The 25,977-nt window shown below is 42.7% G+C and overlaps 1 long non-coding RNA gene across 1 annotated transcript; it reads right to left on the reverse strand.

Moving 5' to 3' along the window:
- Positions 1 to 1,830: 1,830 nt before the first annotated feature.
- On the reverse strand, positions 1,831 to 22,293 carry LOC139070605 (uncharacterized). The gene is made up of 2 exons (XR_011521092.1): positions 22,005 to 22,293; positions 1,831 to 16,170 (listed from the first exon to the last, which is right to left on the reverse strand). It is a non-coding gene; the product is annotated as an uncharacterized lncRNA (long non-coding RNA).
- Positions 22,294 to 25,977: the final 3,684 nt, after the last annotated feature.

The following is a 25,977-nucleotide window of genomic DNA, read 5'->3' on the forward strand; positions in this document are numbered from 1 at the left end:
ATGTGGTGGTCTGATTAAACAAGCACTCACCTGCTGAATTAAGACATCCCCCCCCCCCCCCCCCATTAGGAAAGGGACGGCATCCCAAGTGTCTAAACACAACCACCTACTTATGGTCAAAATCCTGTTTTTAAGTCAGAGTCATGTGACATGGAGACTCAGATCAACAACTGTGACACAAATGTAGGTTATACTGGGGTGTGTGTGTGTGTGTGTGTGTGTGTGTGTGTGTGTGTGTGTGTGTGTGTGTGTGTGTGTGTGTGTGTGTGTGTGTGTGTGTGTGTGTGGTGTTTTATACAACAGGCTTGTTGTGGCTTTGTTTATGTAAGCAGCCCAGGCGGCGGTGTGGGTCAGATGACCTAATCCTGATTGTGGCGAGTGGCTGTCTTATCCACGGCCATTTGATTGACTTGCACAGATCATTTGGTGAGGTGACCCATAAAGTAGCTCAGGTTGACTTACTTCCTTTCATATAGGCTTCCACATAGACGTAACATTGACTGTTCCTTCATCTTCTGCTTCAGTATCAGAATAGAAACTCTTAAAAACAGATTTTTTCATGCTTTTGTTTTTTGTGTTGGAAAATGGAACAAGAGCATTCTTCATTTATTTGTATAGCTAATCCAGTTTTTGTAACATTGGTTTTGTCAAGCTACAAAAATGTTTAAAATTGAATTTAATCTAAGTAATAATAAATACTCCTCAACAATCCCCAGTGTGACCTTTTCTGGACTTGAGCCTGGTTCTCAACATTTCTGACTCTGACGGTAAATCTCATGAGATAAAACGTGAATTTGAAGTAAACAAACATGGTGGACGAGTAGCACGTGCATGCTTCCATCACCTTGCTTTCTGATTTGATATTGTCACATTTGTTAGTCAGATCCACCATGTTTATTAGCAGAGCGGTCTCAACATCCATCCAAGCATACTAGAGTGCTCATAACACACCACAAAATGTAGGATTATCTTACGCGATTATCCTTAGAGCCGTTACAGTAATCGGGCACAACCTTAAGAAGGGGCTGCGTGAACCGGGCTTCAAGCTAATTAGTTTTAGGTTGGTTGTCTGACTCCAACTATAGGAGTCAAAAACAGCAGAAACAAGTTAGCTAAGAAGCTGTTTGGGCTCTTTTGGATCTTGGTTTGTGTCACAGTTAACATTCCTTAACCCAAGTTTGAACAATAAGTTAAAAAAGGATAAGAGCCATCTTGTTAGCTGATTAGCTAGTTAGCTGATTCTTTAGCAGCTAGCTGTAAAAGAGCTAACCTTGATAGACATGCTTCAACTGTAAAACATCAGTTAAGTCAAAAAGTCTTAATTGTGTCCGTGCATGAAGAATGGACGTCCTGTAGGACACGTTTTACAGCATTAAACGCTTCTGCTACCATTTCTCCTGTTTAGCTGTACCGGATCCTCATTACAGATACCTGCTGGTCAAAAAGAGAACTGCAGCTGCAACATCACGAACCAATAGAATTAGACCAAAAATAGACTTTCAAAAGTGAAGAAAATGTCTTCTTGTCACATTATGGTTATTTGCTACTTTATACGGAGGATTTCTTGGCTTTATTTTCACGGTAATGGATAAATAAATCCATGTAGACACAATGTGTTTCTTGGTCAAATTTCTTGCTATTGTTCCAATATTCTTCTTCAGCCAAACCCCCAGTTTCTGCTCAGGGTTTTATTACTTCAAGCTGACGATCAAAGAAGCTAAAAGTGTTTCTGTCCACAGGAGCTCAGATTGTTGCAGCCAGCGGTCTCATTTTGTTTTTGTATTTTTGTTTATCTGTGTGTCCGGGGGTATAGGTGAGCATTCCCGTGTGTGTGTGTGTGTGTGTGTGTGTGTGTGTGTGTGTGTGTGTGTGTGTGTGTGTGTGTGTGTGTGTGTGTGTGTGTGTGTGTGTGTGTGTGTGTGTGTGTGTGTGTGTGTGTGTGTGTGTGATTCACACATTCCACAGGTTTTAGGAAAGGTCACGATGAGCATATTTCTACACTGGTGTGGTTCCTCCTTGTTTGCGTACCAGACGTGTTTCGGCCTCAGTTGTTTCTGCGTCACACCAAGCCCTTGGTACATTACAGTCTTCTAATGTGAAAACAAATGATCCAAAACAAGAAGTTTAAAAATCCCACAGTCTCAAGTGGACGTTTAAGTGTGATGGTTGATTAATTGACTTCATTTATTGCTAAAAAAAGAAAAACAGCTAAACAAAAAACCTTCACATACAGCAAATGTTTTACTTTTACTGTCTGCTCGTGACAAACACGGCTTTTTCCCCTCATGACCAGGGTTATTGAAAAGTTAGACTGACCCTTGGTTGAGACGGGCAACCTTTAGCCTCTTTGAACCCTGACACCTGACCTGCCTCTTTGTGATCAGCTAATTGAGAGATTCGGAGGAGCGTAAAAGCTCCCATGGAGGATGAGGACAAGCCTTCAGGCATGGAAAGGAGCCGGTCCATTTCAGGAGGAAAAAAGCCTGAATAATTCCTTTGTGCAGTTGCGACAGATACACACACACTTGAGGAACAAACGTGAAAATCATCCATGCAGGTGGGGTGCCACAGGCTGCACAAGATGACTCAATAAAACAGGCAGCCGACAGAGTTTGAAACATTTCCGTCATCAGTATTCAGATGCTCTGCACAGATTTATGAACCACAAGACTGCAATACCTTTCACAGGCAGTTATCTTATGAATAATACACACACGGGCCATATTTAAGGAACCATCTACAGGCAGTCATAAAATGATTTTATATGCAATGCAGAGGCTGGTCTGTAGTGGCTGCACTTCATAAAAATGGGATCTTCTCTCCTCTGCCTTCGTGGAGGTAACGGCACCATTTGGATAATGGCCCACTAATATTTTACATCAGCGAGGGAGGGCTGATTTACTGCAGTGATGCTGGGAAGAATCTTATGCAATCAAGGCATTGTTCTTCCTCCCACCGTGTTACTTGAAAGATGGCTATGAAATCAGAAACCTTAGCACCCTGAAAGTGGCTTGGTTTATTTTTACTTGCAACTGCACCAGCAGGTTCTGCTTGTGTAAAAGTTTGTGTTTTTGTGATGAGTGGAAACATGTGAACTTTCCATGTCTTTTTGTAAAACCAAACACACAACTTTCAGTAAGAATGGAAGGAGCTGGGAAAAAAGATGCATTTAGGTGCAATAAAATAAGCAAAATAAGCAATTTATAGAGTGATAGGAAAAGTTCTAATACAGTGATCTGAGGTATGTTATGACAATCTACAGAATTATTCACCATTCATCTAATTTAAACCCAGTTTTTATTTGATTTTTCATGGTTTGCATCATTCTGCATCATGCAAATAACCTATCTGACCTTTGACAGCAAAAGCACACACAACCTGTTGATGATCAACCGAGTGTGTGTTTAAGATAAATTATCCAAAAAAGTCTCCAAATGTCCACTGAGTAAAACAGCAGGCAGGTTGTTTCAGATGTGCTTTAACATTCATTAACTAGATGACTCTGATCGGAGTGTGTGTAGCGTAACACAACACACACGTACACACACACACACACAGGTGCAGATGTGGGTGAAGGTGTGCACATGTCACACCCAGCTGTAGCCTGATACAACTGGCCTAAGTTGTGAACTTTGATCTCCAAACTCGTAACAATCAGCTTGACCTGCTGCATGAACACATAATCTAATTATCTTATTTTGAAACATAATTTTTAGCACCAACACCTTTAGGTGAGCAGAAGATAAACATATTTCTTATTTGCTGGATCATTTTGATTTGAAGACGACATCAGGAGCATCTGAACCTTGAAACACCTTATGAGCAAAAGAACTAGGTACTGATTGGGTAATCAGCAAATCAAAAACGTTCCATTCTTTCTTTTTCTTTGCTTCTTTTTCATTGTTTTACAAAGTAAAATTCTAATTGACAGGCTTAAAGGTACCTTAAAGGGACAATGTGTAGTTTTTATTGTTAATCTCTGGAAATATCCATCAAAATGTTGTTGAAAATGAAATGAAAGATGCCCAGTTATTCAAAAATATTGGCAGCTTCTTAACATGTAACCATAAAAATCTGGTCTAAAATGCATGGGAGTGGGTCTAAGTCTCAGGACGACGCCATATTAGATGCCATGTTTCCTTCTACTGGAGCCCCTAAGGACAAAATGCATTTACTGATTTGTAACAAGCAGTTACTAAACTTCACCATTCATGAGTGTTGTTACATTACACATTCACCTCTTTACTCATTACCAGTGATGAAAGGGAGTCTGATGTGCTTGTCATTTTGCTGAAGTTTGTACTCCCCAGGGCTTTTTGACCCTAATGGGCATCCATTGGTAAGGTATTATTCCCACACAAAAATACAGCTTGTTTGCAACAATTCAGATATCTACTGCCCCCTATCGCCAGGAAAATACACACTGTCACTTTAAGTAAGAGGGAAATAATCGGTCTAACGTCTGTCATTTTGGAAGGACGGTAACAAACAGATTTCCTTCTCAGGCTAACGTTGCAGCGCTGGAATTTGTCATTTTGATACCAGCAATCAAAACGCAGCAGCATTTTGTAAAAAGCCAGTTGCTGGAGGGGCCCAGATATTATTTCTTGTACCCCCATTAAGCCACCGCATCTTTTTGATTTACTCTATTACTGTATAGAGTAAAGTAGGCTGGAGGCTAACGATGAGCTAACAATACAATGCTAACGGCTATCTGCTCTAAATCAACTCAAATTACTTTTTCAGTTACTAACACTTCAATATTACAGTGAAATGTTTAAGTCTACTTATTAAGTTATTGTTTATGACTTGTCTTCACTTCATCTGGTGTCATCTAGAATCTTCTGGACCTGAGCCATGAAACTCCTGGAACGTCACTTGTGTGTTTGGAAAATGGTCTGCAGTACCGAAATTTGACCAACGGATGTCACCATTACTTAATTTCTAAAAGGATGAACCTTTAAATTTTTGTCTGTAGACCAAAAACAAGTTAGATTTTAAAAATCTCTACGTTGCTAACTCAGTTTGTGTGTAAATGTTCAACATAAAACGTAACAAAAATTGCAGTTTTGAAAAATATCTGTAGGAATGTTGCCAGAGTTTAACCTGAACATGTTGCACTTGTACGCGTTTATTTGCGTAAATGGCAGATGCTTTCATCCAAAGAGATTTACAAGTTACCTAGTTTCTCATTGTACTCATTTTACAATTTCACAAAGCATGAAGCACTACACTTGTATTGATAAAAAAAATCACAGATATACTAGTTTCGCTTCCACAGCGTGAAGTGTGCAGCAACTCAGCAAAAACTACACATGAATCTCTGTCACTCACAGAAAGTTTCTGTTCAGGCGTGAAATCTTGCTAGGTTAAATGTGACCTCAAAGTAAGCAAACATAGTGCTGTATGCTTCTGTCATCTTTCTTTCTGATAGGATAAATGTCACATTCAACAGGCAGAGCTTGTTAGTTTGTCCCCCCAAATAGGACCAAGAAAATCTAGCATGTTTGAAAGCCTGTATTTCGGAGCGGTCCTGATGTCCTTCAAAGCGGATCCGAGCATTCTTAGCACACCACACATGGTAAGATTATCTGATAAGATTATCTTTAGAGTTGTTATGGTGATCGTTCACAATTTAAAGATTATCATAGTGGCGGGGCTTGTCAAAAAATGCATATTTATTCTGTGAACAGGACTTAACATGCAGGTTTTTCAGAAGTACCTGGAGCATACCCAAGGAGAGTGAAAACTCCTCACAGAAAGGCTGTAGCTGGGATTTGAACTTGCAAACTGATTGCTGCAAGGCAATAGTGCTACCAACTCTAATGCCACAGCTTGTCATCATAGCAAACAAATATTTTTCTACAATACGGAAATTCATTGTGCCATGCATTGATCACCAAAATTGATTGGCTGCACCTGGCGGTAAGGCGTTTCCTGTTTCCTGTTTTCAGTGTTGCACTACGTGTAGCTGTTTGGTGTTTGGGGCTCGCTAAAACTGATTTAATTTCTCTGTACTAGGATATCTCTGAGTTATTGTAGCACATAAGCATGCTAAAACACACATTTTCTGTTGTTCCACCTAGCTTTTAGGGAACCATTTGAGTTCGCACGCAGTTTATTTGGTGTAGAACAGTTTGCTCGTCCAGTTAGCTTGGCCTCAGCACGGCTATGGCTACTTTTGTCTCTGCTTCTCCGTCTCCTATCTCTTGCTCTCTGTGTCAGATGTTTAGTTACTCCTCTGCCTCCTTTAGCAATAATGGTACGTGTAATAAATGTAGCATTTTTGTAGCTTTGGAGGCGAGGGTGTCGGAATTGGAGCCCCGGCTCCACGCTGTTGAAAAACCCGTAAACAGCCGTAGCTACTTAGCTAGCGTGGGGCTAACTAGCTCAGAACCACCCCGTAGCGATCCTCCAGCAGAACCCAAGCAGCTGGGACCTCAGGCCGGCTGGGTGACAGTACGCAGGAAGCATAGAACCCAGCCTGTGGGCCACCACCAACCCGTTCACGTTTCTAATAGATTTGCCCCGCTCAGTGACGCACCCACTGACAAGCCGACACTGATCATTAGCAGCTCCATAGTCAGAAACGTGGCATTAGAGGCTCCAGCAACCATAGTTAAATGTTTACCTGGGGCCAGAGCGGGCGACATTAAATCTTATTTGAAACTGCTGGCTAAGGATAAGCGTAAATACAGTAAGATTGTTATTCACGCTGGTGGTAACGACGCCCGGTTACGCCAATCGGAGGTCACTAAAATTAATGTTGCTTCGGTGTGCAAGCTTGCCAAAACAATGTCGGACTCCGTAATTTTCTCTGGCCCCCTGCCTGATCGGACCAGTGACGACATGTTTAGCTGCATGCTGTCCTTCAACCGCTGGTTGTCTAGGTGGTGTCCTGAAAACAACGTGGGCTACATTGATAATTGGAAAACTTTTTGGGGAAAACCTGGTCTGATGCGGAGAGACGGCATCCATCCCTCTTTGGATGGTGCAGCTCTTCTTTCTAGGAACATGGCCAGTTTTATTAGTCCTCCATGACTACCCAGGGTCCAGACCAGGAAGCAGAGTCGTAGTTTAACACACCCCTCTGCAGCTTCTGTACTGTTACCCACCCACTACCCCATAGAGACTGTGTCCGGCCCACGGCCAAAATCACACAGATTAAATATCAGGCTTAATAGAGCAAATCATGGAAATCTCATAAATATTAGAACAAATTCAACTGAGCAGAAAACTAGAAAAATTAAATGTGGGTTGTTGAACATTAGATCCATTTTTTCTAAGACTTTGTTAGTTAATGACTTGATTTGTGATAATCAGATCTCTTTGCTCTCTCTCTCACAGAATCCTGGCTGGAGCAAGAGGACGATGTTAGCTTAAACGAGTCGACTCCTTCAAATTATTTAAATCATCATATTGCTCGAAGTACAGGACGAGGAGGAGTAGCAACCATTTTTCATTCAGATTTATTAATCAGTCCCTTACCAATTAATAGCTACAGTTCGTTCGAACATCTTATTCTTAGTTTTCCTAATCCAGATTGCTAAACTGTAAAACCACTCTTGTTTGTAGTTTTATATCGTCCACCAGGCCCTTACTCTGAGTTTTTGGATCAGATCCCTGATTTTTTAATCTCATTTGGTGCTAAATACTGATAAGGTCATTGTAGTGGGGGATTTCAGTATTCATGTGGACATTGAGAATGATAGCCTCAATGTAGCCTTTAGTAATGTCTTAGACTCAATTGGTTTTACTCAAAGAATACATAGCTCCACCCACTCCTGCCATCATACATTAGACCTTGTGCTGACTTATGGCATAGAGTGTGAGGAAATAACGATCTTTCCACATAATCCAGTCCTCTCGGACCACTTTCTGATAACCTTTGAGTTTTTTATAACTGAGTTCTTGAGACATGAAAGTAAATTTCACTATATTCGGTCTCTATCTGACAACGCAGTTGCATCTTTTAAATCAACTGTTCCATCTTTACTGTCCTCAGCATCTAAGAGGCATGTAGCAGAGGGCAATATTTTCAGTTCTAGCCCCTCACATATTGATGCCTTAGTTCGTCATGTTAATTCCTCTTTACGTGTGGCATTAGATGATGTTGCCCCTTTAAAAAAGAAGGTAATAAGGGACAGGAAGTTGGCTCCTTGGTTTAATTCTCATTCACAAGCCTTAAAACAAAACTCTAGGAAATTGGAGAGAACATGGCGCTCTACGCACCATAAGGAAGCCTACCTACCCTGGAAAAATAGTCTTGTGCTTTATAAAAATAAGCTTCGACAAACTAGAACTGCTTATTTCTCAGCATTAATTGAGGAGAATAAGCATAATCCTAAATTTCTTTTCAGTACAGTTGCTAAACTTACACAGAATCATAGCTCTGAGCCATCTATTCCCTTAGCCCTCAGCAGCAATGACTTCATGGGATTTTTTACAAGTAAAATGAATTCTATTAGAAACAAAATCTTTAGCATCCTCCCTAATGTGATTTCTTCTTCCTCAGTAAGTGAGGCAGCATCAGAGGTGACTGTAGAACCTCATCTGTGCTTGAACCGTTTTGATCCAGTTGAGCTTTCAGAGTTATCAAAAATATTAGCTTCATCTAAACCTTCAACTTGCATTTTGGATCCAATCCCAACCAAATTATTTAAAGAAGCATTTCATTTGGTTACTGCCCCCATTCTAGAAATAATCAATCTATCCTTAGTAAATGGATATGTACCACAGGATTTTAAGGTTGCTGTAATTAAACCTTCACTTAAGAAGCCTTGTCTGGATCCAGATGATCCGATGAATTATAGACCAATATCTAACCTTCCATTTTTATCCAAAGTCCAGGAGAAAATAGTGACCATCCAAGTATGTGAGCATTTAAACACTAATGCTCTGTTTGAGGAATTTCAGTCTGGTTTTAGAGAGTATCACAGCACTGAAACTGCGTTAGTGAGAGTTATAAATGATATTCTCATGGCGTCAGATAAGAATCTCGTGTCTGTTCTAGTCTTGTTAGATCTCACACAGTTGATCTCAATGTTCTTTTAGAAAGGCTTGATCATGTTGCAGGGATCAAAGGAACAGAGCTAGGCTGGTTTAAATCCTACCTGTCTGACAGATTTCAGTTTGTAAATGTACATGACAAATCATCTTCATATTCCAGGGTTACTTGTGGAGTACCACAGGGTTCAGTGCTTGGACCAATTCTTTTTGCTATGTATATGCTCCCAATTGGTAAAATCATTAGATGGCATGGGATAAACTTCCACTGTTATGCTGACAATACTCACTTATATTTATCCATTAACCCTGATGAAGCTAATCAGTTGGGTAGATTACAGTCTGTGTCTTGAGGACATAAAAAACTGGATGACTCTAAACTTGTTGCTTTTTAATCAAGACAAGACGGAAGTTCTCATCTTTGGACCAGAAATCCAGAAAAGTAAATTGCTTAGTCAATCACCTGACCTGAATGGCATTACATTAATCTCCAAGAACAAAGTAAGGATCCTTGGTGTTATCTTTGACCAGGACATGGCATTCAAATCCCAGGTTAAACAGGTTTGTAGGATTTTCTTTTTCCACCTTCGGAATATTGCTAAGATTAGAAGCTTCTTTTCCAGGAGTGATGCTGAAAAACTAGTTCATGCATTTATTACATCAAGACTGGATTACTGTAATTCATTACTCTCAGGAAGTCCACAGAATGTAGTTAAAAGTCTTCAGCTTGTCCAAAATGCTGCAGCTAGAGTTCTGATGAGAATTAAAAAGAGAGATCATACCTCTCCTGTCTCCTGTCTTAGCTTCCCTACATTGGCTACCTGTTAAATTCAGAATAGATTTTAAGATCCTTCTTCTCACATATAAAGCTCTTAATAATCAAGCTCCATCATACATCAGTGATCTGATTGTTCCATATGTTCCTAACCGAGCACTTCACTCTCAGACTGCAGGTCTACTGGTGGTTCCCAGAATATCTAAAATTAGGATGAGAGGCAGATCTTTTAGTTATCAGGCTCCTCTCCTGTGGAACCAGCTCCCAGCTTTAGTCCGTGAGGCAGACACCTTGTCTACTTTTAAGACTAAGCTTAAAACATTTTTATTTGATCGGGCCTATGGTTAAAATCTGGTGTTATCCTAAATCTGGACAAGTGGGGGAGTAGAGGGAGGTGGAGTGTACAGTCGGTAAAGATGGCTCTCCCTTGCCCTGCCGCCAACATGCCTCCATCTAAATAGGATAGATTATCCAGAGTTATCTCTGTAGTTATGCTGCTATAGGCTTAAACTGCTGGAGGATACACTGACCACTTTTCACACTCTACTACTTTCTTCTACAATCTGCTCTTTAACAGTATTATTTTCTGCAATTTCAGCTGTTAACTTTATTTTCTCTCTAAGTGTTTTTCTCCCCAGAAGAAGCTACAATGATGTTCTGCTGAGCTGTGGTGGCCTCATGGAGGGGGCCATCGTCCAGCACACTGCTGCTAACTACTTAAACATTCTCCCTCTCCTGATAATGGCTTTTTGCTTTCCTTGACATTGGATGTGCTACTGCTAGTTTATCCGTTCAATTATAGATCCACTAGGATAAATACAATAAAGTTTATCTCTCACCAAATTGAATATTTACTAAGAAGTCACAATATAACTATAGACACATTACTTTCTCGTGTGTGTGTGTGTGTGTGTGTGTGTGTGTGTGTGTGTGTGTGTGTGTGTGTGTGTGTGTGTGTGTGTGTGTGTGTGTGTGTGTGTGTGTGTGTGTGTGTGTGTGTGTGTGTGTGTGTGTGTGTGTGTGTGTGTGTGTGTGTGTGTGTGTGTGTGTGTGTGTGTGTGTGTGTGTGCTCTGTCTTCTCGATCCCCAGTGAGTCGTGGAGGATGGCTGCTTATACTGAGCCAGGATTCTCTGGAGGTTTCTTCCTGTTAAAAGGGAGTTTTCCTCTCCACTGTCGCTGCATGCTTGCTTAGTATGAGGATTGCTGTATAGTCACTGACACTCGTCAGTGACTTGATGCAATTTGCTGGGTTCCTTATATAGGAAATATTATTTCTGATTGGCTTATTGAACTGTGAATTGGAATGTTTATTAAGTGAAGTGCCTTGAGACGACTCTTGTCGTGATTTGGCGCTATATAAATAAAATTTTAATTCAACCAGATTCAAGACGGCTCTCACACATGGACCTTAGTCATTTCATTTAGTCTCCAAGGACAACACATTGTTAAAACTTTGGTGTTGTAAAACTTTGGTGTTAACAGTCAGTTACTCATAGTCAATTTCATTTGAGAATGGGGTTTTCAATGTTTGGAGATTTTTGAGAGGTTTGAACAAATTTGCGACACACTTTTTTTGTCCCCAGGGGAATCCTGTTTAATTAATTTACTTCAGGAATTGTGGCAAGTTTGGGTGACATTTTAGATGAAGAAGAGATTTATTTTCATCTAAGTGCAAAAAATTTAAGACATAGTAAAAAACTAAAACATTTGCATGAACTTTGCACATATGTTGCAAACCAGCTCAATGGCATAGTGTTATGAGTGTCCACTCTGAGACTAGGACATCGTGAGTTCAACTCCCCGGTCGGGTCATACCAGAGAATAAAAAAATGGAACCCAAAGCCTCCCTGCTTGGCATTCAGCATTAAAGACATTGATTGTGGGGATAAACCACCAAATTGTTCCCGAGCTCAGCCATGTCTGCAGCTCATTGCTGCCCCAGAGGATGGGTCAAATGCGGAGAATGCATTTCACCACACATTAGCGTGTGTGACAGCTAATGGGACTTTAATCTTTAATTACAAAGTTTAACCAACTATTAAGTTGAATTTCAACTAAATATTTGTAATTTTTTTTTCTCAGCCGTGGTCCAATCAGATGCTGGCTTAAAATGAAAAACTAGTAACCAGCACATTCGTTCTATCCAAAGTTAGAAGAATAATTATTAAAAAAAATGGATCTGTTTAGTCTGGAAAGTAGAGCTGATGGGAAAGCAGAGTTTGTCCAGCGCATGCTGAGCCCACACCGCTACACGTAGGAGGCGTGTACTGAGGCTGAGTCACGGACGAGCCAGAAATCATACAGTCATGAATCCGTCTGTGTTTGGGCGTACAGAGGCACATATGAGTCACGGCAAAGAGAGAGACAAAATGCTGCAGAAGACGAGTCTTGGGTCACGCATACATTAGTTCCATGGAGTTTGACACAGTTTCAGTCGGTTTGCTCTGAATTTGGCCTAAAAATGTAAAAACAAATCTTTTGAGCAATGGCATAGTGACACAGTATTTATTGTCTCCATAATTACAGACAGCATCAAATCTGGAGATATACGGAGAAGGTCCAGCGGTAGGCACAACGGCTCGATTCTTCCTACATTTACCAAGACTCAAGGCTGCTCTCCGACTTCAGCAATCTCCGGAACAATATTTGTCACTGTTCTGTCTCCATGGTGACTGACGCTCCAACGAGGCAGCGTGCAACAGAGGAGGGGTAACTATAGGTGCAACAATCAGTCAGGAGCAGCTGAGCCTTTTGTGTCTAATTATAGGTTCAAAGCCTCTGCCGTATGGTCCTACCTGCTTCCTTTTTACAATTAATCCACTTTAAACTGTAATTATTTAGCTTTATCCACTTTTATATAACTCAAAAATGTGCAACTACCTACTACAGGATTGTTTTTTCAGCTGAAGATAGGAGTTTTCCCCATGCTGTCATTGTAACCAGCAGAAAGGGCAGCTTGGTAGTGAAGGCGACACGCTGTTGGTTCTGCAGATGCAGCCGTCGGTTCCCAAGAAAGTCCCTAGGTGGTGAGGAGTGAGTGGTGTGTCCCAAGGGAATATCGCATTTCAGAGCCAAAACAAGCCAACTGGTCTCGGCCAAACACAATCACTCAACGCAAAATAACCCTCTCGTTTCCAAAGGGAAACCTCCCAGTAGCTCAGGGCTTGTTTCTTTAAAGAGTAGTTTAAGGAAATGTGCTTCTTGTTATTACATTCTGGTATGTTTGGGGGGAAAAAACGAGAGGAAGGCCTGCTTGTTATGGCACGCCACAAACCATTAAAAACATCAAGCGGAGTAAAAACGATGAAAACAGCTACGTGGCTGAAAAATGGAACTCCAATATGTGATCTATCCATTTTGTGGTGATGTAAGCTGTAACTAATACACTGCAGACGACACATTTTGCTGGCTTTGATATAAAAAGCAACAGCTCCTATAAATAGGCTCGCCTGAGGCCACAGGGATGACATAAGGACCTCAGTTTTCCACAGTGATGCAGCGAGTTTCCTCTTTTAACTTCTCTGTGTACTTATTGCCACATATGGGACAGCTATTTGCCATTTACATCCCAAAACAAATAGCGCTAACCCCAGCGGTGTCACTACAAGAGCTGCAGTTCGATTAGCTGGTTGTGGAACGCGTTTGAATCACCTCTGCTGCACTAATAAGCTCTCTGGGTGTCTCTCGATAGCTGTGAGTAATGCTTCCAGCAGGCACTGCAGACTCCATGGACGTGTGCACGATTTGTTTTTCCGATTAGGTCGATGATAATAGAGAAGGTTTTCTGGCAGGCCTCTTTCACGAAGGGCACACACTTCCTGTAGCGCGTGACTCATGCCCCCTCTACCAGAGGAAGAGTGGGAGACAACAGCTCAGATGATGAAGCTGATCTCACCCTGAGTCATAATATTACTGCCGTGACGTGTTTGAGCTCATCCACAGGTCCTGAATCTTACAATCGATGCTGTTCATCGGGTTTTAAATCTTAAAGTATCAATAAATGTGGTTCATTAGTGACATCCAGCTCTAAAATATTATGCTTTGGAATTTTATGGCCTTTTCAGTAAAGTCCAACAAAGCAGATTTGCTGCTTAAAGGCAAAAGCCTGTAAACTTGAAGAAACCCGGCTTGTCCAAAGTCATGGGGACATTCGTGGCCCTTAGAGGGATTTTGTGCGGCGCCCAGCTGAATTTTTACAATGGAGAAGTTTTGTGTCTCCAGCAGGTTGTTAAAAATTTACATTCAGATTTTTACTAATATGAGGCAGATTTATGAGCAGTACAGATAGATAAAAAATGACTATAAAATTATATTTTGTGTGTTTTTTATTTTGAAACAATCAGTGAGGAGTTTTAATCTGATGATTCTGGCCCTACATCTGAAGATTACAAGGCTGAACCAGGAGTTTATGTGGATAAAACGATCCAGACATATTTTTCTGCTGTTCCAAATTCAGGTTACAGTCCCCATCAATGCTCTCAAGCTTCTCCTGGGAAAATCCAAGGTATTCCCAGGCTAGAGAGAATATTTAATCCCTTCAACAGGTTCTTGGTTTGACCCCGGTGTCATGATCTGGTCAGCCTGCTCTTGTCTCCATGACTACCAGAGCTCACCGACAATTAGCTCATCTTAACCACCTGTGCCTGCTAATTACACTCATGCCCCTCACCTGTTTCACCTGTTAGTTAAGCCTCATGCAGCCAACGGACTGTTCCAGTTTAAATTGAGTATTGCCATGTCAAGTCAAGATATGGCATGACATGTAATGTCACTGCAAGTTAAGCCATCGTGTCATGTCATTTCATGTCATGTCAATTCAAGTCAAGCCATGTAATTTCCTGCAATTTCAAGTCATTTTAAGTCAAGTCAAGCTGTAATGTCCAGCAATGGTCAGTTTTTAAGTACAGTTTGACCCTTCAATATCTGGTCAAAATGGAGACACAAGACTGCATGTGTTCCCTTTAGGCCCTGTCCACACGTAGCCGGGGATCAGCCAAAACGTAGATATTTTTTCTACGTTTTGGCCTGTCTTCCACACGAAAACGAAGTTTTTTCACACGAAAATGGATCTTTTTAAAAACTCCGGCCAAAGTGAAGATCTGCGTTTTCTCCGTTTTGGGTGTCTGCGTGTGGACAGACAAAACCGGAGTTTTAAGGTCCACAACGTCACTTTCCGCGACAAAAAAATGCTGACATCACGTGTGCGACCTGTGTTTACACTAGCCGACAGCATGGATGCCCTCAGAGCTGCCCTCGCTTTATCAATTGTCCAAGCGCTTCTTGCTTGTTTGTTTTTGCAAGCGGAATTACTGCTCCTTGCGGAAGACCACAGATGAAGGACGAGGTTAAGGACGGGGGAAGTACTGCCGCCTACAGGTCTGGCATGTATTTGGCAATGTATTTATCCAGGTACGTGTGGACAGAGTTTTTTTTTTAACGAGGTGATGTGGATGCAAGTTTTTGGAGGGGCGGATATTCGTTTTTTAAAAAACCGGCTACGTGTGGACAGGGCCTTAATCTGCCTGCCTTCATCCCATCAGCTGGGGTTCAGAGCCTCTCTGCAGCTCTGAACACATGATAACGTATTGTCAACAATGTTGTTCCCTCCTCAAGGTCTCAAGGCTTCCCTTATCGTCCTACAGGATTCTTCATGCCTCTGAATAAGTGAACACTCGCAGCTCGGATTAGTTGCTAAATCAAAGAATCATTTCTTAAATTAAATGAGATCATTTAAAACGTAAAAGTTAAATAATCATTAAATAAACATTTGTTTATTGTTACTTATAATAATTATAATATAATGAAATGCTTTCTGTGCTTGAATGACTGAAGTTTGAAATGAATGTTATGTTATGATTATATATGTTTCAGCATGTTGATGTGACACGGCCATCACCATCCACACTCACACAAGGACAAAGTAAAGTTAAGTCAAACGCGTGACACATAGATATTATTTTTATCCCAGATAGAGCATCCAGTATCTGAGAAGGCGTGGCTGCTGAGGTTGTCTTGGTAATATTCCTCAACAAGCCAACCTCTGGTTGGCCACACAAAACATTACATGAGAACATTAAAAGTGATTCAGCAGTTGCAGTTGCAGTTCGTTTGAGTTCCAGCTCTAAAGAGGAAGCTACGGAAACAGCAATCGGTGTGAAGTCTTTGACTAAGCAGCTTTGACACGCTGTCAAGGTTGTTGCAAGCTGACACAGCAAACGGTTCCTGCAGAACAAAGCTGATTCTGTTCCGACTCCTTAAGAGTCTAGACACAAACGGTTCCATCCAACCTGTGTGCCTGGTGACATCTCTGGACGGGAGAAGTCGGCGCTGTGGTCAATCTACTGGACCTGGGTCCAAAGAGGTCATCCGACCTCGATGACCTCCTGATCTGTGAAGGGTGAGGTACAACACAGTGTGATTGCGTCTGATGCTTTTTGATAAGAATTAACTTCATAGCTCAACGCAAACCAAATTATTTTACACGCAGAACTCAGCTTTCCTAGATACGGAAGTTCTGATAACATCGCATTCACACATAGGCACCATATACTACATCTAGATTCATCCATCACAGTAAATGTTCGTTAACTTGTCATGTTTTAATTGTTTGTGAATTAAATTCTTACTTTTACAAACCTGACTCTTTCTTGAATCAAAACGAAGTGTTTACAATCCCTGAATAAAACAAAGAATCCTAGAATCTTCTGATTAAACACAGTAAAGACCAAGCAGGTTGATATTGTACATTTATGTAGAGTATCACAGCTTATTAGTCATGAGTAGAGGTAATATATATTGAGGTCTTAAAGCACTCAATTTACCAAACCCTGCACAATCCACATCATGTCATGTCATTCAAGTCAATTTAAGTCAAGTCAAGCAATATCATGTAATGTCAATTCAAATCAATTTAAGTCCAGTCAAAACACGTCAAGTCAAGCCATGTAATTTCCTGTAATTTCAAGTCATTTTAAGTCAAGCTAAGCCAAGCCAAGCCAAACCGTGTCATGTCATGTAAATTCAAATCAACTTAAGTCAAGGCAAAACATGTCATATCATGTCAATGCAAGTCAAGTCAAGCACATCCTTCCATTCTCTTCAGCTTATCCGAGGTCAGGTCATGGGGGAAGCAGCCTAATGTGACAGTGTGAGCGTCCTGTCACTGTAACCCGATTGACCATGCACCCTGGCTACTTGGCCAAGGGGATATCCCTTTGCCTGACTGGTTAGTGCACATGACTCTCACCGGGGAGTCTGGGGATCAAATCCCCAGCCCCTCGTTTCTCCACCTTGCCACACTAAGCATGGAGGCCCAGACGTTCCTCTCACCAGCCACTTGGGCCAGCTACTTTGGGGGTATCCTGACATTCTCTGGCCAGCCGAGAGACATAGTCCCTCCAGCGTGTCCTGGGTCTTCTCTTGGGTCTCCTCCCAGCTGGACGTGCCTGAATAACTTCACAAGGGAAATGGTAAATGGTAAATGGCCTGTATTTGATATAGCGCCTTCTAGAGTCCTAGAACCCCCCAAGGTGCTTTACAACACAATCAGTCATTCACCCATTCACACACACATTCACACACTGGTGTGTGTAGCCACAGCTGCCCTGGGGCGCACTGACAGAGGCGAGGCTGCCGAGCACTGGCGCCACCGGTCCCTCCGACCACCACCAGCAGGCAACGTGGGTTAAGTGTCTTGCCCAAGGACACAACGACAGCGACAGACTGAGTGGGACTCGAACCAGCAACCTTTTGATTACGGGGCGAGCACTTAACTCCTGTGCCACCGTCGCCCCAAGGGAAGCATCAAGCAGGCATCCTAACCATATGCCCAAGCCACCTCCACTTGTACCTCTCGATGTGGAGGAGCGGCAGATCTACTCTGAGCCCCTCCCCGATGCCTGGGCTTCTCGCCCTATCTCTAAGGTGGAGCCCAGAACCTAAAGAGAAAACTAATTTCAGCTGCTTGTATCCGTGACGTCCTTCTTTCAGTCACTACCCAAAGTTCGTGACCATAGATGAGGGTAGGAACGTAGATCAGTCGGTAAATTGAGAGCTTCGCCTTCCGTCACAGCTCTCTCTTCACCACGATAGATTGGTAAAACACCTGCATCACTGCAGATGCAGCACCAATCCGCCTGTTGATCTTGTGTTCCATCTTTTGGGTATTCTATCAAAAAGCAGCTGAAAACTCTCTTTTCCTCAGTATGGTTAAAAGAAGATTGTCACTAACTCCAATATCCATCGGATGAGGCGAGGGACACCTTGGATGGGTCTCCAGGTCTATCACAGAAACAAACCACACACACACACACACCTAGGGATAGTTTAGGATTGCTAGTTAACCTAGCATATTGGTCTGCATGAAGAAATCAGAGTACCCAGAGAACAGCATGCAAACTCTGTGCAGAAAGGCAGCAGCTGGGATACGAACCTGCAACCTTCTGCATCAGTGCTACCCACTGCGCCGCCATGAAACCCCTCATCAGCATTTAGTCTAAGACAAATAGGACTTGATCTGGACAGTGTCTTTGAGGACTCATTCAACAACTGGAAATGTGAGCATATAGGTCAAAGGGAGTCTGTTGTTCAGCAAATCACCAGAATTGCAAAGTCATGCGCTTGCTCTAAAATAACTGCCCTGCATTAACAAAAGACATCCTTGAGACTTGAGCGCTACATTAAGGAAATAAATGAGAGGACGCTCGAATTAAGTGTTGAAAGTGCGAGTTTCAGCAGGGCGTGCATTACGAGAAGAGGTTTCTCAGAGATTAAAAACTGGGGCACAGCACATTAAGAATCAGAGGGGAAAATAATCCCACCATTCCTCCTCCTCCCCCCCCCCCCCCCCCCCCCCCCAACACCTTGGCCGTCTGCCCCATGACTTCCTTGACTCCAGGTCGCCTAGCAACCAGCCCCCCTGCTATTAGACTTTTCATGCATCACTTTGTCTGCATTGATGTCACGGTTGCCACGGCAACCATATATATAACTGAGACACCATGACTCTTTGCCACGGGTAACTGTCTATGAGCCTCACTTTCACCCCTTGCACGCAGCAGGGGTGTCAGTGTGCAGGACCGCTCATCTGATTAGCCAAACAGCATCTTTCCACATTTATCAGAACAGCTGCGGCCGTACGGCATCTTCTCCTGTGATTTCTTAAAATTAGGCCTTCAAAGAGAGTAAATTATCCCCAAATGGCAACAATCCAGTACAAAAATTCATGTCTATGATGTGAATCTGAAGTGCGACTGCCAAAAACCAACAAAAAAAAAAAACACCTGTGGTAATTTCAACCAGTGGTGAATCTACTGAGTCAGTCATAAAGCTGTGGGATGGTGCTTTATTTAGATCAGGTCAAAGTTAACCCAGGCCTTGCTCCAAATATTGTCAGTTAATCTCAAGATACTAAAAAAGGCTCATGCATTGGCAAAAGATGAGGTTCAGATCTTTTGAAATGGAGTTCTGTTGGAAGTTTATGAACAATTAACATCTTACCTGTTGTAGACATCCCTTTGAATGACTTCAGTCAGGAAAAATAGTTTGGATCTGGCCTGATTGATAAGCTAACAGCTAGTCTGATGGGAGCCAAGACCAAAGTGGGCTGATGGTGTTTAAAAACCTTCTTAAAATCTGCTGTTTTGTAAATCTTTAAGATAGTTGTAAAGGTCTCAGTACATTAGTATTCTAGCTGAAATGTTGTGATGATATTAAAGGAAGTGGTCCAAGCTACATCAGACATATTATTTCTAATGCAAATATCCATAGATTCTATGGAAATACCCCAAATAATGCAACATTATAACATCATTTAACAGATTTATGAAATAACTTCCACATAAATCTCTATAGGATTTCTGATTTTAGTGACTTTTTTGGCTTCATTGGTGCTTTGGAAGACATGAAAATGTGATTTCTGCCGTTGGCCTAGTCCCACTGCACTCACAGGCGGCCCAGTCACAGCACAGCTGTCCCCTTCTCCAAGCTGCAGTCAGAGCAGGAGACGTTCACCACTCTATGGCCAGACGGCAAATTAATGGCGTATGCCCCCGGATTCTGCAGTGGCTCTTTGTGAGATGCAAATGTGAAAGGTAATTTAGTTACGAGAAATCATAGAAAATATACAAATAAACTTAACTAACTCAGTGTCACATTTGGGTAATTTTTGAAAATCCCAAGCTAAAAAAAGGGGACATAAACATATTTGTGTCATGCCCAAGGGTAATTGAGCAAATTAGCATGATTAAGAGACATTATTTAGGACTTTTACAACATCCATTAGCTACTTTGCTTAAAGAGGGATGCTAGTAACGCTGACAGAATTATCCACTTTTGTCTTGCCGTGACTTTCCATCAGATTTTTGAAAAAGTCCAAGAGCAAAATACAGAACTAATATAGCTGCAGTTACAGTCATTGGATGCGTTTCCACCGGCTGCGAAGTGGCATCCCAGAAGTGTGGTGTCTTGTTGCTAAATTTCCGCTTCTTGTCCATTTTTTACACACTTTGGATTTAGAACGCTTCAAGCTCAGCAGTGCAACTCTCTCATTGCTAACCTAGAAAATAAGTTTATCATGACTGTGAAACCTCCACAGGCGAGATAAACAAAGCAGAAAATAAACCACTTATCTTTTTGGGCAGGCTGCCATCTTTCCCCATGTTTCCTATTACGCTAACTGACGAAATCACGTGTGATGTTGCAATTCTCTGGTGATTTCGTGATCTAGCGGAACCAGATGCACGGAAAGCTTTCTCTGTCGATTTGTGTCCAAAACACTTGCAGTGGTAAAGCGCGAGCCACTGACCTCATGGAGAAAACTGGGATTAGCTAATCTTGTCCATTCAAAACTTATCCCCATTTCTCCAAGCTGAAGTCGTTCAAAGAGCAACGCACACTAAGTAAAATTTTAATAGTTAATTTTTCCGCTTTCGCTTTAAAGGTGTGGAACACTGTGAAAATATTTTTAAATCCTATTTCTGGTTATAATCAGTCACTCTGAGCTTTTCACGCAGGCTGAACATGAAAATAGTCTCCTACACCTATCTCCTGCGTTAGCTTCTGATAGAAATTACGGTAACTCATTCACTGCTAATGACGACTAAAGTCGTCATTTGCATTTTTTTACTGTTTGAGCATCGGAACGAGCCCCCGCGCTGAGAGAACAAACATCTCAGCCCTGAAGCCGATCTTCATCCGCATACGTCACAGATCACATGATCAGGAAGCAACACATCCATGCGTTAGGAGATTGTTTTGGGCCGTTCCTGTAAAAAAAAAGTGAGGCGCAAACCGGAAAAGCGTCTGCCGATCACAATTCGACAACGGATTATGAAAGAACGGATAACGCTCGAAACACGCGGACTCTTCCTGATGTAAGAGGTGAGTCTCCTCTTTGTTTTGGCATCGACATCATGCTAGCGTGCAACGTTCTGTGACTCTTAAAAAAAACTGTAAAAACGGTGAGAAACGCTGGCGCGAAGGCCGTTAGTGATCAGGAAACGGCTGGCAGTGAATGAGTTAAACGGTGAAACTCCAGGATTTGAAAGTCCTGCCGTCTGAAGTTCAGCTGTGATGTGGCTCATTTCTAGTTCCTGAAAATGGAGCACCTGTATATTTGCTCCCCCTAGGAACAAATTACAAGGTTTTTATTCTTACTAGAGACCACATTGCTTAAACAAGCGTTCCACACCTTTAAAAATCTAATTGTGGATTAAAAATGATAAATAAAGAAAGAAATGCTAAAATATGTTAATCCCCAAACTTAATGAGTCCAAAGCAAGAGACAGAGTTAATAACAAAAACTGATGACTTAATAATTAACATCTACAGCAAAATAGAACAGAATTGAGATTAGATTTACTTGTGTTAATTATAACATTTTGTCCCATTCCGACAGTTTTAGATGATTAGTGTGATGCATCTGTACTCCCAAAGTAAACCATTTTGATTGGAGCCATCTTCTAATGAGCCACTTCTGTTTTTTGCTGAAGATAATCCGTATTAGTGAAAGACTTTTCTTGCATTCCCTGGAGGAACTGAAATACTGATGCTGAGTACTGCTATGTGATAATCTGTCTCGATCTCTTCCTTCGACAAAGATAATCTGTCTAGTTCGCCGTGTACCATGCCTGTTTGCCTCGGAGACTCCGTCCCCAGGCCGGCTGCGGCACTGAAGCAAAGCTGTGTGGAAGCAGATAAAGGACAGGGAACATCACTGCTCACCTGGAGTTAATGGTGGTCTGCAGACCGGGAAGCACGCCCACAGTGTGTGCACCAGTAGATAACAATCTATGGATCATTTTCCTCTCGCAGCAAGCAGGACGAGGGTGACGGCGTGGTGTCACAGGTGACCGTGGACGGGGGAGAAGCAACTGATTTTCATCCAGAACGGGGGATTAATCTGAGCTGGATGTGCAATCAGTTCTGTGTGTGAAGGTTCAAGCTGAAGTCGGCCGGGCTGGGCTGCCAGATCGTGGCATGGCAGGATGCCATCAGCCTTCCAAGAGCTGACTCTGGATTCTGAACCAAAAAAACACATGTAGAGGATTATCCAATCAAACTACTTTAGATCATCCACCAACTGAACAGAAATCACTTCACTTAAAATCAATAAATATAAATAACTTTTTTTTTGCACTGAAGCATGATTGAACAGCATGAACAATGCTGTTAGCTGGAACTGAGGCGTGACATCATGTGGGTGGCTGTTCCAGTGCAGTCAGCACTTTTCTCTCCTCCCTGCCCCTCTTCTTCCTCTCCTTTGCCTCACAGCTGCACATCACACACTGACCTCTGGTCACCCTCTGAGGCCCAGAAGGAAGGGGGGTACCATCAGGAACCCTGCACACACAAGTCAAGGGAAACCTGTGCAATGGTAGAAAGAGGTTTTTTTCTTTTTGGCGGGGAGAAGGAAGGGTAAAGGTCATTTTAGTATTTTGCAGACAGGCTGATCAGAGAGCAGCTAGAGGCACACTCAGTCTCTGCGTGTGTGTGTGTGTGTGTGTGCGTGTGTGCGTGCGTGCGTGCGTGCGTGCGTGCGTGCGTGCGTGCGTGCGTGCGTGTGTGTGTGTGTGTGTGTGTGTGTGTAAGTGCCGTCCAGAGAGAGCGACAGACAAAAGAGTGAGAAAGACTAAAAAGCTGCAACCTGGCATGTCTTTTCTCACATGCTCTCCCATGTGAGAGCGGGAAAGAATGGAAGCCGCTTTATGTAAGTGTCTGGGAGCATCCTGCCGGACTGCTGGGACAACCTCACATGGCTCAGCAGGACTGGGCCACAGGGCGTCGCGGCTCACAGCACTCATCATCCATCTCCATCTCCCTCTGCAGCATTAGCTGGTTAGCTCCTGAACCCATTTGCTGTCTGCCTCTCTGCTCTACACTCATTTCTTTCTTTCATTCATGCTGCTGCGCCCTGGTTCACCCCAGAGTGAAAGGGCTTGCAGCTGGGGATGTTGGAGGAAGAGGCAGGAAGAAAAGATGAGTAAAGGTGGGAAGGGAGGAGGACAGATCAGAGGTGCCGACTTATGTTCCCTGCAGACACGCTACAGATCAAACGTGAGCCTAAAAAGCAAACAGTGGAAATAATCTTCCCCATTGTACCTTTTGCAAAATAGATACCACCTACAGTAACTCGTGTACCACTTGAGAACATGACAAATATCTCTAAAAGATGTAACTCACATTTAAAACATTTAGAGTGTGAATGCAGAAAAAAAATACCACACACATTCAGCTTGACTCAACCCCTCCTCCCCCTCTCCTTCTCTCAGGGCAGCTGGCAAAACACAAAAGGGAGAAGTGTGCAACTGGTGCGATAAAGCTGGGAACATCTTGCTATTCAGGCGTCAGCATAATAAACTGGAGGCACAATTAAGAGGGGGTAGGAAAAAATATCCCAAAACCACAAGAACAAGTGCTGCAGCAGCATTCAGAACCTCCGTCCAGCTGTGGCTCATCAGGAGAAAAAGGACAACTGTGCTTTTTATGTCCCCCCCACTCTTGGGAATGCAAATGATCAGACAGTGACACACTCATTGAGTACAAAGCACGTGTGTTTTAACGTCAGATGTGCTGCACTGATGCTAGCTGTGCAGAAGCATGACTCTCTTTGTCTGGAAATTTCAACCGATTGTTCAGCTGCTGCATGCAAACAGGGAGATTTATGCATAAAACTAATTATTAAAACTTAAACTGGAGAAAATAGTTCACATAAAAAAGAAAAGGTCATGATAAGTTTGCCAAAGCCATAAAAAAAGCACAAGAGTTTCTCCTTGCACCTTTCCTTCCTCCTAAACCTCATCTCTCTTCTCACAATCCCCCAAAGAGGCTGGCGCGAAGTCTGCCTGTGTCTGGCTGTTCCCATGGCAACCACCAGGTGAGCAGACAGGCTTGGAAAGCACGGCGAGGAACATGTGACTCCCTCCACATGCTCAGGCAGCACACACTCTCCGCTAGCACTCCCCTCTTTCCTCCATTCAAACTTGCAAGTACACAGTGTAGTCACAAAAAGGCAACGTTTGGAGCCGCCGAGCAGACGATCAGTCTGCCAGCGCGTCTGTGTCACTGCTATCTGTCTGCCTCCCCGTGTGCTGTGACACATGCACACACATGCGCATAAGTAAATGTTTAGTGGAGGTCAGAAGATAGGAGAGGATGAGGAGGCTGTCCTTGAAGGGGGGACATGTAACCGGTGAGCATCAAGAAGTTGTGTTTGTGTAAGGGTGAAAGAAACAAAGCAGCATTTGGTTTGATTAGACAACAAGAGTGACTGGAGGACCGGAGGTAAGTGAAGGCAGAGCGTCTGCAGGTGATCTGCCGGAGCTGCGGCGTGCTCGTCACACCTGAATTAAAAAAAAAGCCCCAACGGGCTAAACCTAACTCCAGACCAGTAGGAGATGTTCTTAAACAGAAAACCAGAGAGTTCAGAGGAGAAGTTAAATACAAAAGGTCCAAAAACACCCCCTAGTGGCTTGTTCCAGCCAAAGTTTCTTCTTCAGGCACTCGAGGACGTACAGACGCTTCCCTCTTTCGCTCCCTTATCTTTTTTCCCAAGGCTCTTTGTCCTGTCTACCCACAGAGCGCTTCTCTGCATTTCTTCTGAAAAACTCTATTTTTACTAACCATGGATTTGATAAACTGGTCATTCAATGCGATCGATAAGATTTTTTCAACAATGAGATCGGAGCAGGGGGCTCCCACATGTCCACAGGGGACGCACCCGGTGGGATATATATTGGATTCCCAGAAGGAATGGAAGATCATTTGCCTCTGCCAGCTGTCCACTGAGGACATCAAAGATGTGTGGATATTCGACCTGATGATCACTGGATTTCTGATTGGAGTGGGAGGATATCTGGTTTTCTGGGTTGCGAATGACCACAGTCACCAATTCTTGTCAAGTGTCTTGCCCGTTTATGTCTGATCTCTGAATTGTGTGTACTGAAACTCTAATTTCCCTCTGGGATTAATAAAGGATTGATTGATTGATTGATTGATTGATTGATTGATTTATAAGCCCCACCCCCTCCATATAAACTGGTGGAGCTCAACAAATGCATGAAGGGGGCGTGGCTTAAAGGTAATGCAAAGGATCATTTTATTCCGGATGGATCATTTGAACCATTGGTCTGCATAACTGTCAATCATTCTGGTGAACCATTTGCGCAATGCCGTCGTCGTACGTGCTCGTTGGTGGGTAGTTTTCTCTTCCTGCGCATTAGGGTTGGGCCATGGGGCGAATGATTTGACCATCAACGATGAGCTGAGCCGTTACGATTGTTTTTAGAAGCGATTTATTTATTTTTTTATTTGGTTGCCCGTGAGTTAGTTTGTAAATGACAGATATTTTACACGTTATGCAAAGAGAACATTGCAGTGGTAGCAATTTCCGTCAGCGCATCTGAGCATTATCTCACACTTTCTCCGCCTCTCGCTGCTGACAGTGCACGCAAGCGGCACACTGAAAAGGAGCTCAGAGAGCGTCTGTGAGGCACTCGACATCGTGCACAAGAGCTCAGTGTGGAAAGTGGAAACCCTTCCATCTTTCAGAGAGTCTGGAAGACTTCTGGTTATTTCATTTGGAGTAAACTTTGGCTTAAGTAGCGCTCGTTATTCAGGACCTGCTTCGAGTGTGTCAGCGGATTAATCCAGAAAAACATTCAAACAGAGTATGCCTGAGGCAAAAATCCAGAACCTC

Source organism: Nothobranchius furzeri, chromosome 7 (assembly GCF_043380555.1).
Source record: "Nothobranchius furzeri strain GRZ-AD chromosome 7, NfurGRZ-RIMD1, whole genome shotgun sequence".
NCBI lineage: Eukaryota > Metazoa > Chordata > Actinopteri > Cyprinodontiformes > Nothobranchiidae > Nothobranchius > Nothobranchius furzeri.